This window comes from Xyrauchen texanus, chromosome 13 (assembly GCF_025860055.1).
Source record: "Xyrauchen texanus isolate HMW12.3.18 chromosome 13, RBS_HiC_50CHRs, whole genome shotgun sequence".
NCBI classification, from domain to species: domain Eukaryota; kingdom Metazoa; phylum Chordata; class Actinopteri; order Cypriniformes; family Catostomidae; genus Xyrauchen; species Xyrauchen texanus.
Genome location: NC_068288.1, coordinates 11904076 through 11921312, shown reverse-complemented (window position 1 = coordinate 11921312; position 17237 = coordinate 11904076). Strand labels below are relative to the sequence as shown.

At 41.2% G+C, this 17237-nt stretch overlaps 1 protein-coding gene across 1 annotated transcript in view; it reads right to left on the bottom strand.

Annotated features, from left to right (window-relative positions):
• LOC127653525 (bromodomain adjacent to zinc finger domain protein 2B-like) overlaps nt 1-16981 on the bottom strand; it is a 111287-nt gene extending 94306 nt beyond the window's left edge. The window contains 2 exon segments of the mRNA XM_052140215.1: nt 2070-2113; nt 16773-16981. The gene's annotated coding sequence lies outside the window, so the exon portion shown is untranslated.
• Between the last annotated feature and the right edge of the window lie 256 nt (nt 16982-17237).

The following is a 17237-nucleotide window of genomic DNA, read 5'->3' as shown; positions in this document are numbered from 1 at the left end:
ACACACCTGATTGTACTTTCCAATTTCAGATCTCCAAAGAGACTGGTGGATATTCTCTCTAACCATAAACTTTAGAAATTCCCTTTGGGTGTAACGGCAGTATTTTGTTCTTGTTCCCTCCTTACTTATTTCATGAGACAGGAAAGTTCATTCCTATAAGCGGTACTCTTGCAAGGCTTCAGCATGCTTTTTTTTTGGTTTCTAATATCATTTAACTCTACTGTATATTCTTACTATGTACAGCTGGTACAGTGGGAAACACTTTACAACCGTCTGTAAACTCATGATCCAATCAATTCCTGATAGATCAAGTCCCATCCAACATTTTTCTTGTTTACTATCCTGTTTCACTTCAAAATGGGTCACATTATGGAAGCAAAATAGGTTTAAGCACAACTACAAGGACATGCATTATGCCCCCTTTAATGTATGGTTGCCTTTGAAGTCAGATATAGAGGAATGTTAGTGTGACTTATGCTGAACTCCTTGCCATGTCTCTCCTACAGTAAACGAGCAGAGCCATTGAGCCTGGCTGACCCTTCATGCCTTCCTACACTTCCCAGAAATCAATGCTCAGATGGAGCCTCCATTACCATTATTGATGGCCGAGTCGGTGGCGGTGACTGCTGCCGATACGAGAGGTCGCAATGATGTGTTGCTGAGGGCTCGTCGCCGTCTTTGTCTGACTATTTTCTGTCGGTCTTTCTCTCTCTCTCTCTCTCTCTCTCTCTCTCTCTCTCTCTCTCTCCTCTCTCTCTCTTTGTCCATGTCTGTTTTTCCTTAACTTATTCTCTCTGTCTTTCCATCCATATCTTTCTGTCTTTCCATCCATAACATGGATTTTGCATTAATTTGTTTCAAAGAGACTGGAGACAGAAAACGATGAGGAGGGGGTGGGGGTGCCAATAATCAATATTCAAACACTTCATTGTTTATTAAGAGTCCTGCAGTGGCCCTAACCCTTACCAATTACACCAACCCTGACCTCTGCAGTAGCAAATGTGAATCTAGTGATAGATTAAGCGCATTTTATCAAATGCATTACATTTTAAGTACATACTAATACACAAATAGTAATATAAAGTGTGATCTCTCTCTCTCTCTCTCTCTCTCTCTCTCTCTCTCTATATATATATATATATATATATATATATATATATATATATATATATATATATATATAATCTTTGTAATCTGAATGGAGCACTTTCATGATAATATAAGCCACCAACCACACACATACACACACACAACACACACACATCTGTCTCCGAGGGTGCACTTGGTCTACACACAGCTGCATGTTCACCTGAGGCAGCTGCACTCCGTTTTTCACTCTTTAAATACTCCAGAACTCAAACTCTACATTGTCACTTGTTAGTGGAATTGACAGAGAATAAGAGGGAGAAGGAGACAGAGAGAGAGAGAGAGAGAAAAGAAATGTCCTTGTATTTCTGTCACTCTCTGAAACCACCAGGGAACTGGGGAATGAAGCAGCAACGCAGCCGAGCAGAGAGCCCTGAGAGGCTGCCACCTGCCTAGCATCTCCGCTAACACCGCAACCAGCATCCGTGCTACCAATTAGCCTGAGCCCACACTGAGAGAAACCGGCTGATTTGTTTGTTCCAAAGCACAAACTCTCTCCACCGCAACAGTTTGTTCGAGAGACTTGGCTGTAAAACTGAATGGCCAACTTAAAGATCTTTACAAGTAAAAAAAAGAACAAACAGAGCATGTTTAAGAAATGTCAACCAAACAATTGCTTTTGGAGAGCTTTGTTTCAACTAATTGGGAGGGAGACGGGTGAATAGAGAATCTCACATCCTACGAATGAAATTAAATTAGGTTTAAATCGGCTGAATCAGTGTTCACCCTTTTCGGTTACAGCTTCCAATTACCCGAAACAAACACAGAGGTGCATAACCGTGACAAATTATTTCAAAACTGGTAAGCACGTCTTGCAGCAATGCAAAGTCACAGTAAAGGGAAAAAAAAGAAGATTATGGAGAAAAGAAAAAAAAACAATGACAACTAGCTATTAGGCTAAGCATTGTCGTACGAATACTCACTGAGTGGGAGTGTCCTCAGCTGTGTGACATCACTGCTTGTCCACCTGTTGGACACCAGAGAGAGAGAGAGAAAAAAAAAGAAGAGAAGTGTTTTAATGGCACGTCCGATCACAAAATGTCTCATAACAAAATTAACGAAAACCACAACGAACAAGAAGAAAATCTCAATTAAAGCTTCAGCCGCAAGGGGGAAAGTGAACAGCAACAGGTTTTAAAACATATTCTGCATTGTGGCTAGACAAATACAATGTATGTACTGTTTACACCCAACCTGTGGCTGCCAATGCTTTACTAAGAAAAACACACATATTCAAACAAAGACACTGACAACCACTTTTCACATGTCCACACAAGTAAAGCAAAAACACACGAAAGGGTGAATGCCATACACGCTCCTGGTTGCATCTTTTTTCCTGCTAAACCTGTTGGAATTGCACTAAGGCTTTAAAACTCAGGGTGTGTGGGATGATTTTTCCAAAACCACATGCTGTCTTGCACAGAAAACCAGCTTACTCCAGTTCTCTCACCGTGTTTACGTTCTAAGAATTATCAGGAACATCACAGCAGTGAGACACAAGGGTGAAACAGACCCGCAAATCAAATAGGTTTCCAATCTTCTCAATCAGCATAGTTAACAAACTGCACACACACACACACACACACACACACACACACAGTTCAGAAACAAACACCACATGCACACACACGAGAAAAAACAAATCACCACAAATGAACAGCAGACACACTCTGAGTAATCTGTGGCTGGGCAGTTAGTTCCTCTTGTTAGTTCTTCAAAATATTTCCATCTGGGGAGATTTAGAAGTCTGGAACAGTTTACCACTGTAAACTTGCTACACACACGGAGCAGGAATGTGACTGACAGCATCCACGCGTCAATCAAAATCCAACTCATCCATCCACGGTGGAGGTGCTCCATCGCCGCAGTGGCCAAGGACACATGCGGCGTTGGAGCTGATGTCACCGGGGGAGGGAGTTAAAGCAGAGTCAGTCGGAATGACAGCTCAGAGAGACCAAGACTAAGATAATGGCGAACACGCCGGAGGGGTTCATTGTTTTCTACAGGATACGTACCACACCCCCGTTTGTACGCACACAGGCCTGATCATTACCGAAATAACAGCGCTGCTACAAATGGCCACCCAATGTATTTAGCCATTCTGCCGGAGCAAAGCTCGCTCTGTGAGCGCTGATGCCTCCCCAAACATCTTCATCCATCCTGAGGACCAGCTAATCAAAAACGTCTTGATGCTCCATTTTTTATTGACTTGCCTTGGGGGAGGAATTTAGATTAAATGATAACGCACCCCCTTCGGAGAGACTGCAAACTGCACGCAGCTGTGAAGATAGTGTGTAAGAGAAAAGAGAGGGAGGGATCTTTTTTTATTCCTTCTGCTCCAGGTTGATACTTCCTGTCGGATGAGCCAGTCTTTAGGGAGCACCTTGCCACGATGGCAGACGTTTAGCTCAGCCCTTCAGAGAAACACAGGCAAGTCCCGACAATCTATCTCCAAAGAATCCTCTCACCCGTCCAGTTTCAGGAAACTGATCCCTAAATAGAAGTGATTCATCTTTATTTCATACAATATGAGCGCACACAGCACAAAGAGACTTCTTTTTCCTTTTCTCTCGCTTTCTCAACTTTTTCTTACTCCCTCTCTCTCTGTGTGTGCTCTGTATGATTCAGTGTGGCTGCAGGGCACAGTCTTTTATCGCTGTGTTATGCCCAGCTGAAAGCTGACAAAATGGAATCAGTGTGTGAGTTTTGTGACTGGGGAAAAAAGTGCCTTGGTCCAGATCTCTCCTTCTCTCTTGTCGATACCAAGACCTGTAATCTTATTCTTTCGTGATTAGGCCAATTGCGTTTTTTCCAAGAGACTGTAGAGAAAAGGAGGGATGGAAAAAAGAAACATTCTGAGAAAAAAGGGCCTTAAAAAGAGGATGCAGCCATCCAGAGGAAAAAAAATCTCATACCTCGAAACTCTTCCTCAAAAATGGCCACCAGACAATTAGCTCCATCTGAGAGCGAGAGAAGGGGGGGGGTGGGCTATAACTTAAACTGCCCACATTGGAGGTCATCACTCACACGCTAATGGAAGAACCGTGCCACACACGCACACACACACACACAAGGACACACCAATCCTCTTTGAACGAATTCTTAAACACTGCAGTAATTTCGCCTTAACGCTCGTGGTAAAAGTTCATCTACACAGCACAGCGCAGAACACGGCAACTCGTGACAATACGGTCAAATTAATATTCAACCCATTTCCTATCCTTGCTTTCTTTCACCTTTGAAGTCTGGTGGAAATGAAGACCAGATGGAAGCAAAGGAAGAACAAGAGAGTAAGAGAAAGAGAGCAAAACACTCATGTGTTTCCACATGAAATGGTGCAGTCTTTTAAACAAAGGTAGAACATGTGGGAAAACTTCTGAGGCTCTGCAGTGATCACCAGACACGCCAGGAACTGAAAACAGGTTTTTATGCATTACCAGATACGAAAACAAACAAACTATTGGGAAAATGATCATCAAGGCTTTACTTTAGATTAGAAGTGAAGAAATGCTGCACAATGCAAGGCCTTGACAGAGCTCTTGAGAAGACTTACTTGAAAAAGAAAAAGGAATTTCTTGACCCTGCATGCTCTGTTGGAAACGTTTCTACAATACTTGAGAATCCTCCTCTAGTCTAAGTTTACTAGCATAAAGTGATACTCCTCAGTTTAAAACATGGCTCAGTGGTTGAGGCTCAGGGTTACTGACCAGAAGGTCGGTGGTTCAAGCCCCAGCACCACCAAGATGCCACTGTTGGGCCCTTGAGTAAGACACTAAACTCCAGGTTGCTCCGGGGGGGATTGTCCCTGTAATAAGTGCACTGTAAGTCGCTTTGGATAAAAGTGTCTGCCAAATGCATAAAATGTAAATGTAAAACCCTGCACATGTTGATAAGCCACAAAGAGAACGAGAGACCCTTTAATCTTAACAGTGCCCAAACAATTCAATAAACTCTATATAATATGTGTAATATATCTTAATACTGGCATATTACCTAAACTCACCTACTGTTAAAAGAAACATATATAACAGGCTTATATGTGACCATAATATTTGAACAACATGCAACCAAATTGAGGGTCCTAGACTATAATGATGTCAGTTAAAAGTAGCCATTCATAGAGTAAGTTGCACTGGAGAATTAAGTGAAGCGCTGAAAAACGCAAGGCTGCAGAATACTGTGCAATCAAACAGGCCTTGAGATTTCCCTGTATGAAGGTTAATCCCGCTGCCTATGCAGCTGTCACACCTTCCCCTCAGACACAGACACACACACACACACACACACACACACACACACACACACACACACACACACACACACACACACACACACACACACACACACACATATATATGAACAAACAGACTTACACAAACGAACAACATAGTCATCTATCATCCCTGAGCTCAACACACCCATTGAGAAAGCTCCTGCCATCCACCTGACATAAATCCAGTCAAGCAGCCGCCATGACAAAAATCCTTGCCTGTTTAAATGATTATAGCATGTCTCGATCAAATTTTACTTAGAACACAAGCATGATGCCATGTGGTCTGAAGCTGGTAGGTGGTGATGATAACAGGTTGGCAGTACTGTGGTGAAGAAGCCCAATATATCGTTCTCTTTGGAAGCTGGAATGAGGTGTATCAATTCCTGAGATGAGATAGGTTTGGTTTGTGAAGTTGTGAGGCATGGTGAATGGCAGTATTGGGTTGCATTGAGTGGTAAGATAGTTCTTTGACTTGTGGTGTTAAGCTGTGTGGTGAGTAGAGGTCTGCAACCTGACCCGTGCCAGACGGGACCTGAGAACCCGAGGGGTTTCAGGCCGTGTTCGGATCAGTTTTTCAAGTAGGACTTCGGGTTCAGGACGGGTTTGTAATTAATGAAAAAATAAAAACAGGCTTACCGAACAATAGGAAAACCGAACAGACCACTCTCACTCTCAGACAGGTCTGAACGGATGCGTTAGGGGCCGTTCACACCAAACATGTTTTTGCGCTCGTCTGTTCGGTTTTCCCATAGTTTTCCTATGTAAACACATGCTGGACGAATGTCTTTGACTGTTGCGCCGTGTCCCGCTGTTTCTACAGCATCTTGCGCAGGACCGACACTTTTTAAAAAGTTAAAAAGAACTTCAAATGTTCAAAAACTCATGTCGAGCCAGTGTGTAAATCCAGAGTGTTGCCTACTGAACGGCTGCCGTGCCTTGTTAAAATGGTGTATGTTTACTGTTTCAGTACTGTTACGAATGTTGCCTATATACTTACATAAAATACAGCCCATTGCAACAGAACTTGCTAGGAGAAAAAATTATAAAGATAGTGAGCAATTTTGGGTTTGGGTCGGGTTCGGCCTTATAATCTGGCTGTATCTTTTGGGTAGGGTCGGGTCGGGCCACACAGTCTCAGGTACGGGTTTCATTTTAAGGCCCGTGCAGACCTCTAGTTGTGAGGTAGTGTGGTGAGCTGTGGTGTTGGGTCATGAGATAAGGTGAGGTGTTGTCCTGTGGTATTTAGCTGTGCTTGGGGCAAAACAACTAATCGAATAGTCTGCATGTGCTGCTCACTAAGTTTACTGTATGTGCGCAGCGCTATTCTCTGTTATATTTACACTATTCTAGATTCAATTATTGCACATTTTCACAGTTTCAAATATGCTTGGCCGCTAAAATATACTATCCAAGTCTATCAAAGTAACTCCATAACACACTCTCCATTTATTTGTCTAGCATCAGCCAACTGCCGTGAAATGCTAGTTGACCATTACAGCTGTTATGCTCTCTCCAATGATAGAACCGCAAAGGTTGTTGTCTCAGTAATATAAGATCTCTGCAGGGCTGGACTGGTAATCTGGCATATCGGGCATTTTCCCAGTGGGCCGACGCACTTTTGGGCCAATCAGGGGCGTAATGGCCATCGGGAGAGCCCGCATGCGTTCAGTGCTCGAGCACTCTGCTGATGACAACATTTACATTATGCATTCAATACGCAGACGCCTAGCATTCGCGTGTAACTGAGGCATCCTTTGGGCTTTAATCTGTAGTGTAATTGGATTATAATGGTGTGTTGAGCTGTTGTTGGGTCATGGTGGTGTATTAAGTTGTAGCATTGGGTCATGATAGTGTGTTGAGCTGTAGTGTTGGTCATGGTGTACAATGTTAAATTGTAGTGTTGAGATGTGGTTGTGCGTTAAGCTGTGGTGGTGGGTCTCGTAGTAGTGTGTTGAACCATAGTTCCATAGTTGGTTATTGTTGTGTCTTGAGCGGTTGTCTTGTGTTGAGCTGATGAAGTCATGGTGACGAATAGATGCCTTTAAGAGGAGGAGATGAGCTCTCCACTGAATTCATTATTTTCATGAAAGATGCTGTTGCTCCTGCTGCACGCCTAAATTAGCTGGCAGTGTTTGGATTACACCAGGGAGCTCTCACACAGGATTTATTCTAGCCTGCAGGAGCAAAGGATATTTCCATCTCTACACACACACACACACACACACACACACACAGATGCTCAGTCACCTCTACACACAAAGAAACAACACTAAGAAAAAAATCCATAAGAGCACAAACAAGCCTTTTGGTTACAGAGGCACTCACAAACAAACAGTGTGGTCAAATAAGGATGCAGTCCTCACTCTATCATTCATTTTATTCCTCACCTGCACTAGTACATGATCCATGTCATCAGAAAAAACACACTCGCATGCGCTCCCACATAATCATACACACACTCACGCTCAAAATACTCAACGAGAGCCTCTTTCATGGCCTCAGGATCAGGCTTCTTCTAGTGCTGTTGTCAAGTTTACCGACTGCTCATATTACAGATGGGTTTTACAGCTTTCTACCCATCTAACAGAAAGATGGAGATAATAGAGTGGTAGAAACTGAGAGAAAGAGACCATGCAGCGTTTTTCCTCGATTTTGAGTGTCATGTGAAATAACCACCACCGCAGTCGGTTTCACTGAACCAACCAATGACACAATCTCTCTCACACACACACACACACACACACACACACACACACACACACACACACACACACACACACACACTCACTATCTTTGAGTCCAAGCTCCCGTCTGTGTATTATCAATTCTCCTCTATTAACGGATCACATTTAAACAAAGAATCACCCGTCCGTTCGAACCCTAAACAAAGCAGCCTCATCAAGCCGTTGTCAGTGTGCATGTGTTTAATAATTTCTAATGACTGAGAAAGATGCCCCCCCTCACAACACACACACACACACACACACACACACACACACACACACACACACACACACACACACACACACACACACACACACACACACACACACACACACACACACACACACACACACACACACATGCCCATTTGTTGCGGGTCGGCAAGCATGAGGCCTGCTGAAGCGCCTAATCCCGCGTCTGCAGACTTCAGGAACACACCACGATGCACCTTGATGCGAACGCAGATTAGAACCTTTAATCCAGCCCTCTCAATCTGGAGATCTTTTTTAAAACCTCACAGCTAATCCAACAGAGGTTTGTTTACTCTTTGAAGACCCAGTTTAACCCAGCCTAGATTATATCTGACTAAAGAAAAAACTTCAACTCAATGTCTCATGTCAGGATTGAATAGCTTGTATCCTCTTAAACACAGACAGGCAGGACTAAACTGTTGCCTAAGATCCTCTATTAACCATATTTATGCAGATAAAACCCAATTCCATTATGTTTATTCATGTTTGGGACATAATAAAAGCGTAAAGTTTAAATAGAGGTATGGACAAACTACCTTTTTCTGTCTCTCCATCTCATCCCTGTCATTTTGTGTGCCTTTACTTGCAAGTAAAACAAATTGTAATTCTTACTGCACCGAGGTGTTGTTTGCCAGCGCAGCTAAAATGAAAAGGTTTTGTGGTGGCAGTGACCAGATTTTAAATGCAGCGAGATCAATAAATAAGAGGGGGCTGCTTGAGCACAATCTCAGAGTGTCTTTCAGTAAGTGTGTGTGTGGGGGAGGGGGGGTCAAATACTGCGTGTCCTGCAGTCAGCTTCCTCAGTGCAGTAGATTCTCTCCCATCCCATAGCTCTCGCCAAATCCCACCCAGCCACTCTATCTCTCTCTCTCTCCCACAAGAGAGGCATCATTCCTGCCATTCCTGAAATCTTGGCTATTTCTATTCAGGATGCAAATTTAGCGCCATGCGCTAGCACAAATAGGCCAAACTACTGGCATTTCAAACATGGGCTCCATTAACTCAGCGGGGGGACTGGAGCTCAGACAACATGACAGTCTCCTGGAGGGCAAACAACAATGGAGACACAACCAGCACAGGTGGAGAAATAACAGCCCTCATCTCTCCAGAATATTCCTCTGACTGGAATCCCTAATTCACTCAAACCCTCATTCAAGAGCTGAGAGAGATAGAGAGGAGGAGGAGATGAGAAGCAGAACAACTGGGTTTCAGAATTATGACTTTCAGGTGTCGAGCAGGAGATCAGCCTCACTGATGATTAACAACAGAATTACAGCCTGAAACACTAGCAGAAAGACAGACATATTTTTCATGTCGTTCCACACCTGTATGACTCTCTATCTTCTGTGGAACACAAAAAGAGATGTTACAGCAACAGTTCACCCAAACATTGAAATTCTCTCATCATTTACTCGACCTCAGGCCATCCCGGATGTGTCCGACTTTCTTTTTTTGCAGAACACAAAGAATTTTAGAAGAAAATCTCAGCTCTGCGGGTGGACACAATGCAAGGGTTATGGTGACTAGAACTTTGAAGCTCCAAAAAGCACATAAAGGAAACATAAAATGAATCCATATGCCTCCCGTGTGTAAATCCATATCTTTAGAAGTGATATGATTGGTGTGGGTGAGAAAGAGATCAATATATAAGTCCCTTTAAACTCTAAACCTCCATTTTAACTTTCACTTTCAGATGTGAAAGTGAAACTAAGCAGGCACCACATGTGACTTTCAGATGTAAACGTGAAAGTGAAAGTTTAGATTTATAGAGGGCTGAAATCATTAGTCGATGTTATCGACAACGTCGACAATAAAAAATTGTCAACAAAAACTTTCGTTGTTGAATAGTCGTTTGATCTCATTTAAAGTAAAATTAGATTACATTAAACTCGAATGATGACACGAGAGCAGCACTGCAATCCAGATGCACTCTAAACTTTCCAAACAGCTTCAGCTGATGTAGATCACAAAGTATGAGGGAATTATAATGCACAAATATAAAATAAGTAAATACAGAAGCACTCTCATGTGGAATAAGCAGAGCGGAGCTCTTTAAAGGAAACACCCGGCGTTACATTTTTAATGCATTATAGCTTTATTAAAGATTGCTCACGACTTATTGAATCATAATATACGTGTCACTGTGCATTTCTTATTTTGAAGAAAATTGGCAAAACACAGCTTTATTAATAAGAGAGAGTTTGTTTTTTTGTGAGTTAAAGATGGATTGAAGTGAACAGGAAGTCTTCACCCCATTATACACTGCAACAAAATATGTTGATTTGTTTTGGCTTGTTTTCCAATATAAATATCTAAAACTCCTTTAAAACAATGTACATTTACTTTAGCAGCTATACTGCAGAAGAAAAAAATTTTTATCTGAGAATGTTGAATATAATATAAAAAAACAAATATTTTAAAATCTCTAAAAATCCTTTAAAAAAAGATGCATTCACCAGTAAAGCAGCATAGAAGATATTTAGACTTGCTTTTATAGAATAGATCTTGAATATTAGTATATTTTATCTTTACTGCACTTGCAGAAGTATAACCAAGTGGAAAATACACCTATATAAAATACACTTATATTTAAGATACATCCTCTTAAAGCAAATCTAAATATCTTATATTTTTCACCTCAAGTAAATGTATCTTGTTTTAAGTATTTTTAGTCAATTATAAATGGAAAACAAGACAAAAAAACACTTGATAACTGCAGGATTTTTTTGCAGTGAATTTATTTACAGAATTAAACTTAATAAAAAGTATTTTTAATTCAGTGAATGTCATTTAGAGGTATTTTTAAAAGATGATTTGGTTAAATTTATTGTTAGTAAGCATGATTAATACAACCTATTGTACAAGTCTGAGCACAAGCTGAATAATCGGTTAAGAGCTAATGATTAATCGTTGCGAATAGTCAAATTCATTTTTGGGTGAACTGTCCCTTTAAATCCATATCTTCAGAAGTGATATAAGTGTGGGTGAGAAACAGATCAAAATTTAAGTCCCATTTAATTATAAATGTCCACTTTCACTTCAGCATTCTTCTTCTTTTGTTTTTTGGCAATTCGCATTCTTCGTGCATATCGCCACCTACTGGTCGGAACTGGTCAAAGGTGGAGATTTATAGTAAAAAAGGACTTAAATATTGATCTGTTTCTCACCCACATCTGTCATATCACTTCTGTATACATCAACTGAACCACTGTTATCATATGGATTACTTTTACACTGCCTTTATGTGCTTTTTAGAGCATCAAAGTTCTGACCATTATTCACTTGCACTGTGAGGACCTACTGAGCTTAGATATTCTTCTAAAAATATTAACTTGAGTTCTGCAGAAGAAAGAAAGTCATACACATCTGGGATGGCATAAGAGTGAGTAAATCATAAGGGAATTTTCATTTTTGGGTGAACTGTCCCTTTAAGTAGAATGTTAGGAACACACAGCCTCAGTCACAAATCACTGTCATTGTATGGATAGAGAAAAATGAAATGAAAATGAATGGTGACTGAGGCTAACATTCTGCTAAACATCTCATTTTGTGTTCCACAATCGAAACAATGTCATAGAGGTTTCAGTTGTTTTAGTATCATCATAAAGTTCTTTTAAAATACACTTCCCAATGCTCAATGCCTTATTGTGAAGTTACAGCAAAAGTGATTTTTCTTTAAGACTTATATGAAGTGTTTCTACAGGGAAAAATCAACCCCTTCACCTTGCCTGTGAAAAACAAGCGATCAGACAGCCCAAGAAAAATAACCTTGAGTTTCATCAGGGATATTCTCACATTGAATGATAAACAGAGGCCCGAGGGATGCTGAACCAAAATGCAGCTAATTGCCTGCTTCTGAAATTCGGCCCCTGTGTCCTCCCTGTGTTTATCTGAAAACAAAGTCAGTTTGGTGTGACCTGCTTGAGCTGCTGGTAGACAAGCCCATTCATTTAACTGTCCGCAGAAATGCGAATCTCCAGCTCCGCTGCCTTGTTACCACGGAGGTGCAGAAGATCATGTCTGCGACACAATTATCACAACTTGCGCTTCTGCAGACACAAACAGTTGTCGCAAGAGCGCTAATGTTCATGCTAAATTGCAACCCACATAACCCGTTATTATGTAAGAGCCAACTGTCGAGAGGAAATTCTACAATCAAAGCTGTTTGTTAATGACAAAATAAATCATTAGCCAAGAAAGGCAAGATAGAAATATACTTAACCATGATACCACTTAGCGTCATGCCAACAGTCGTCCTAGGAAGCAGCACAGGGAAAAGTACATGTCAGTATTTACAAGGTGATTTGCCAAGTCGTTATGAGTACAAGGACGCAACCTGCTCGGAAAACAAACGCACCACTGACCTTCCAGCATCTATTTGGGGCTGATTCGTTTGGCAGATAGCGGCCACACACGTGGCACACCCCAGCTTGTATAATCAAGTCTGTGCTTGCATTTGAGCTCTTTAAATGGCAGCTGTTATGATCAGGTGAGAACTTCCAGTTACCTTGGACTTTTATAGGACGGTTAAATCAAACAACCACACACCAGGAAACTCTAGGCTGAGCTTTCCCAAGTTCATTAATAATATCAATGTCACCAGTGCAATGCTCAATGCGCATTTAAACGCCAAAATCAATGTAAACAAATAAGCAAAACAAGAGGCTCTGGCTTACGATGCTGCTACTAATGTGTCATTATCCAGACTGATGCTGAGGGAGTACCTTTCTGTTCATCCACCTTCTTCTTTACGCTTCAACAATCGTCTCCACTTACTTTACACATAGTACATGTTTAAAATAATTCATCTGAAAGAGGAGCTACCCTGAAAGCGTGAAAAAACGACGAAAAAAGGTGTTCATTTACCAAACAGAACCCAAGCGCTAATAATTCCCTAAAAGGGTGTAAAGTAAGTTGTTAAAGTGAAAGGCACCATGTTATACGGCGCAGTTGACAATAATATCGTCTAATCCAATAAGATGTAGAATGAAGCCCCATAGAGCCATTTAGGCTATAAGACGCGGGCAGGGCTGTGCGAGTTAACGGCTCTCCAGTCACACGGATCAGCGCGAGAGGAACATCCAATAAATTCAAATCATCTTTAAATGAACCGCGCTGAACATTGCCCTGTTTTGGAGGAAGTGTGATTATAAACCCGAGCGCGCGCATGTGGGATCGTGGGTGCTACAAGATAACTTGTGCAAGATTCGTCAGTTTCTGCATCTTGAGACCTAAATGTCTCCTAATCAGCTTATTACACTGAAATCATTTGTTTTGATGAAGGATGTGCAAACAACTAAGACATGCAAATGAGGCTTAAATGAGATCCATCTAAACGTCCCAAATTAAAGCTAATTCCTGGATGCCAACATCTTCTCGCAGGCCTAACCCATATCCTGCCGGGAAAACAACAAACACACTGAGCAGAAACGTGTGGCTGGCACTCTAACCCTGAGCTAAGTTCTTTTCTTTCCTTTTTTTTCCTTCTTCGCAGCAACAGACATTCAGGGGTCTGGGTGTGCTTGAGAGAGCACAGTGTGAGATCCCTTCAAACCCCAAACGCACAAACAGGCCCTGACAGATTTGCTCTCCTAATTCGTGGTAAGAAAAACAGCACAAGTATATAAGAGATCTTCTGTGTGCTCGGAGAAAGCACGCAAGCACACTTGCACAAAGAGAGGGAAAAAAACACCCAACAATAGTCATTTCTAATGGAAGAAGAGAGTGGGTGAGACTGTTCCGTTTCAATTCACTGATACCGCTAATGGCTTCTTAGCGGTTCCATGAAATCAAGCAGCTGTCAAGGCGATGCGTCGGGAACAGGGAGTAAGAGGCGGCATTCCCACAAGAGAAAAGCATCACGTCAGGATGTTTGGCTAAACATCTGCTCCCCTGCTCTCATGGCTTGAGCAGCAGCACATACCCAGACAAAGAGATGGGAGGTGGAAACACTGACTTCTCCATCTGAGGCATTCTGTAAAAACAACAGCCTGCTCCATGCATAATGACTAGGCCACTGGGCTAGATGAGACAGAGCCCTGCTGATACAAGACAGACACAGTCCGACCATTTAACCAGCCCACGGTGATCCTCGGATGTTTGCATCGCTGGGCACTAATAGTAAAAAGTTCATGACATGCGCAGCGGAAACTTTCAAATATGCAACACTTGCTTTTTTAGAGGTGAAAGTGGACTTTACAACCCACCACAATTTATTATTTATTTATTTTATTTTTTGGGACAAAACTATTTTTAGTAACTCCTTACAGGTTAGGAGGTTAACTGGAGAGCAAAACAAAATTATGTAACATCCATCTCTCCCCTTCTCTGTGAATACACACATACAAGATATGGGAGGCTATATATAGAAGTGCATAAAAACATATGGGTGCCAAATCACTAATATGTATGGTCATCTGGTTGTCTAAATAAGGAAATTAATGTTCAAACAGACCAAATCTACTAACCCCATGACTTTGAAGCAGCGTTGGGTGTAATGCATTACTAAGTAATTAATTACTGTAATTAATTTACTTTTTCATAGAAGAAATAAAAAGTAAAGTAAGGGATTTCCGTTCATTTTTCAGTCATTTAATTACAGTTACTTCTGATGTAACTGCGATAAATACTGTATGGACTATAGAACAATTCTGTATAAAACAAAAGTGAATTTAAAATCGAAATGTAATGTCTAATGTTAAAATGTACGTTTTCTAATTTAACGCTGCCCCCTTAAATTTTTTGGCCAGCTCATGAATAATTAATTATTTTTTTATTTGAAAGAATTAAAAGAACAGTTTCATGTTTACTCTTAGACTATATTTTTCATCTGGTCGAGGTTGATAAGGGTTTTAGAAAGTAATTAGTAACGCAATTACTTTTCAGAGTAATCTAAATAAACTGTAAAAAATGTAATTAGTAGTTAGTAATGAATCACTTGTTTTTAGAGTAACTTACCGACTGCTTAGAAGCTATAAACGTGACAACTCGAAGTCTAATTTCCTAAATTCAGCATTAATCAAAATATTAATTTGATCACAAAATGCTGATATATATATTTATATATATATATATATAGGGTGTGAAACCTCGGATCACTGATTCGTCATTACAACATATTCTTAAGTAACCCTTAATGGCAATGATGACATTTCAAAACTATTAGATCTGTTTGTAAAAAGTCCCAATTTGAAACCCGATTAAACATCTCGTCACTATGTGACATTAGCAGCCCAAAGCGCGTGCTGATGTCATCCACTCCACCTGTAAACAAGGAATCACCAAACATCGAAAAAAATTCTCAAGTTCGTTTAAAATGCTTGTTTTTATTCATAATGTCATTCTGTAGCCAAAACAACTCGGAAAACAGAGTTTCACAGCCATGCCGAGCCAGATAACAAAATCGACGCTTTCTTGGGAAAACATCACATTTGACTTAAACTTCACATGACGTCACCGCTCCCACATAACACATTTCTGAACTTTCTGCCTGAAACGACGTGTGCAGGTCGAGTCCTGAGAGTACACGGTTCCGCCAGTTAAAATGAACCAAGATGGCGTGAGGCTTGTTGTGTAGAGGGCAGAAAAATGGAGGATATTGTAATATACACAAAGGGATAAATTTCAACAACTCGGCCAGGCGGCAGCTGCTGCGCTTTAAGGAAGCAACAAAGATAAGAGAGACGCGACGCTCGAACTCAACACCAGCGACCCGCACCGACAAACCAGACGATTTCCCGTCGAATAGACAAGCCTGAGAGCTTTAAACTATTCTCATGTTTCTACTAAAAGGAATTGTACAGTAAATGTGTTTATCTTGTTTTTTCAATGAAGCGCTGTTAGCGTTTGCCATCATCTGAGAGACGGACATTAAACAGACCAAAGGTAGCTTCTGCTCCTCTACCTCCAAGTGACTCCCGCATCGCCTCGTCAAAATAACCCCTTTAAAAAGCACTACTGACATGTTTTTACATACCCAAATCAACGGCAGGGAAGCGCTTCCTCTTTTCAAACATGTTTGGATGCATTCGGGAATGTTTACAAACAGTTTACATATAAAAACGTAACAGTTAAAGCGCACGCGAGAGGGCACAAAGGCAGATCCCACCCCCGCGCGCAACATTGTGTCCGCTCGTAAAGTTTGGCGATAATCGCTGTCGCATTTGGAAAATGTCTCTCTATCGGGTCTCCCGGATAAAACCCTTTTAAACGGGTTTGACAAGTTTTGAGCTTTTTTTAAACGCTCGAGGGACACGCGAAGCCAACCGAAAGAAACTGTCGGATTAGCTGCCCTCGCTAAGACATCAAGCCGACCAGCGACAAAACATTGATTCTCCAATGAAATAACCGAGCCAGCTCTCGATAAATTCAAAACTTACCCTTAGTTTTGACACTTGCTGTAATTCCGCTTCGGTCGGGTTCGAAGTATCACTTCAGGTAAACGTTGCTCTTTGTTTTCCTTCTCCGATTTGGTTTTGTAAGAGGCCGGTGTAGCAGGAGATGATGAAGAAGGGAATTGGGCAGTAATTGAGTCTCAGTGTGTGTGTGTGAGTGAGTGACTGTGTGTGTGTTAGTTACGAACAGCAGATTGAAGGAGAGTCCTTTCAAGGTTCATTCTGCCTCTCTTCAAGGAATCAAAGTGACGTCAGCGGACAATACTTTAAACGATAAAACTTTTATTCGCCGTGAATAGGTGAAAGGTTGTATGTATGGAATTATATGTGTGCCACAATTCTGTACGCGCAAAATTATATTTTGATTGCAAAAAAAAATGTTCTGCATGCGCGAGATTATATTTTTATAATTGTATATTACAAATGAAATTGTGAGCTCACAAAGTTATT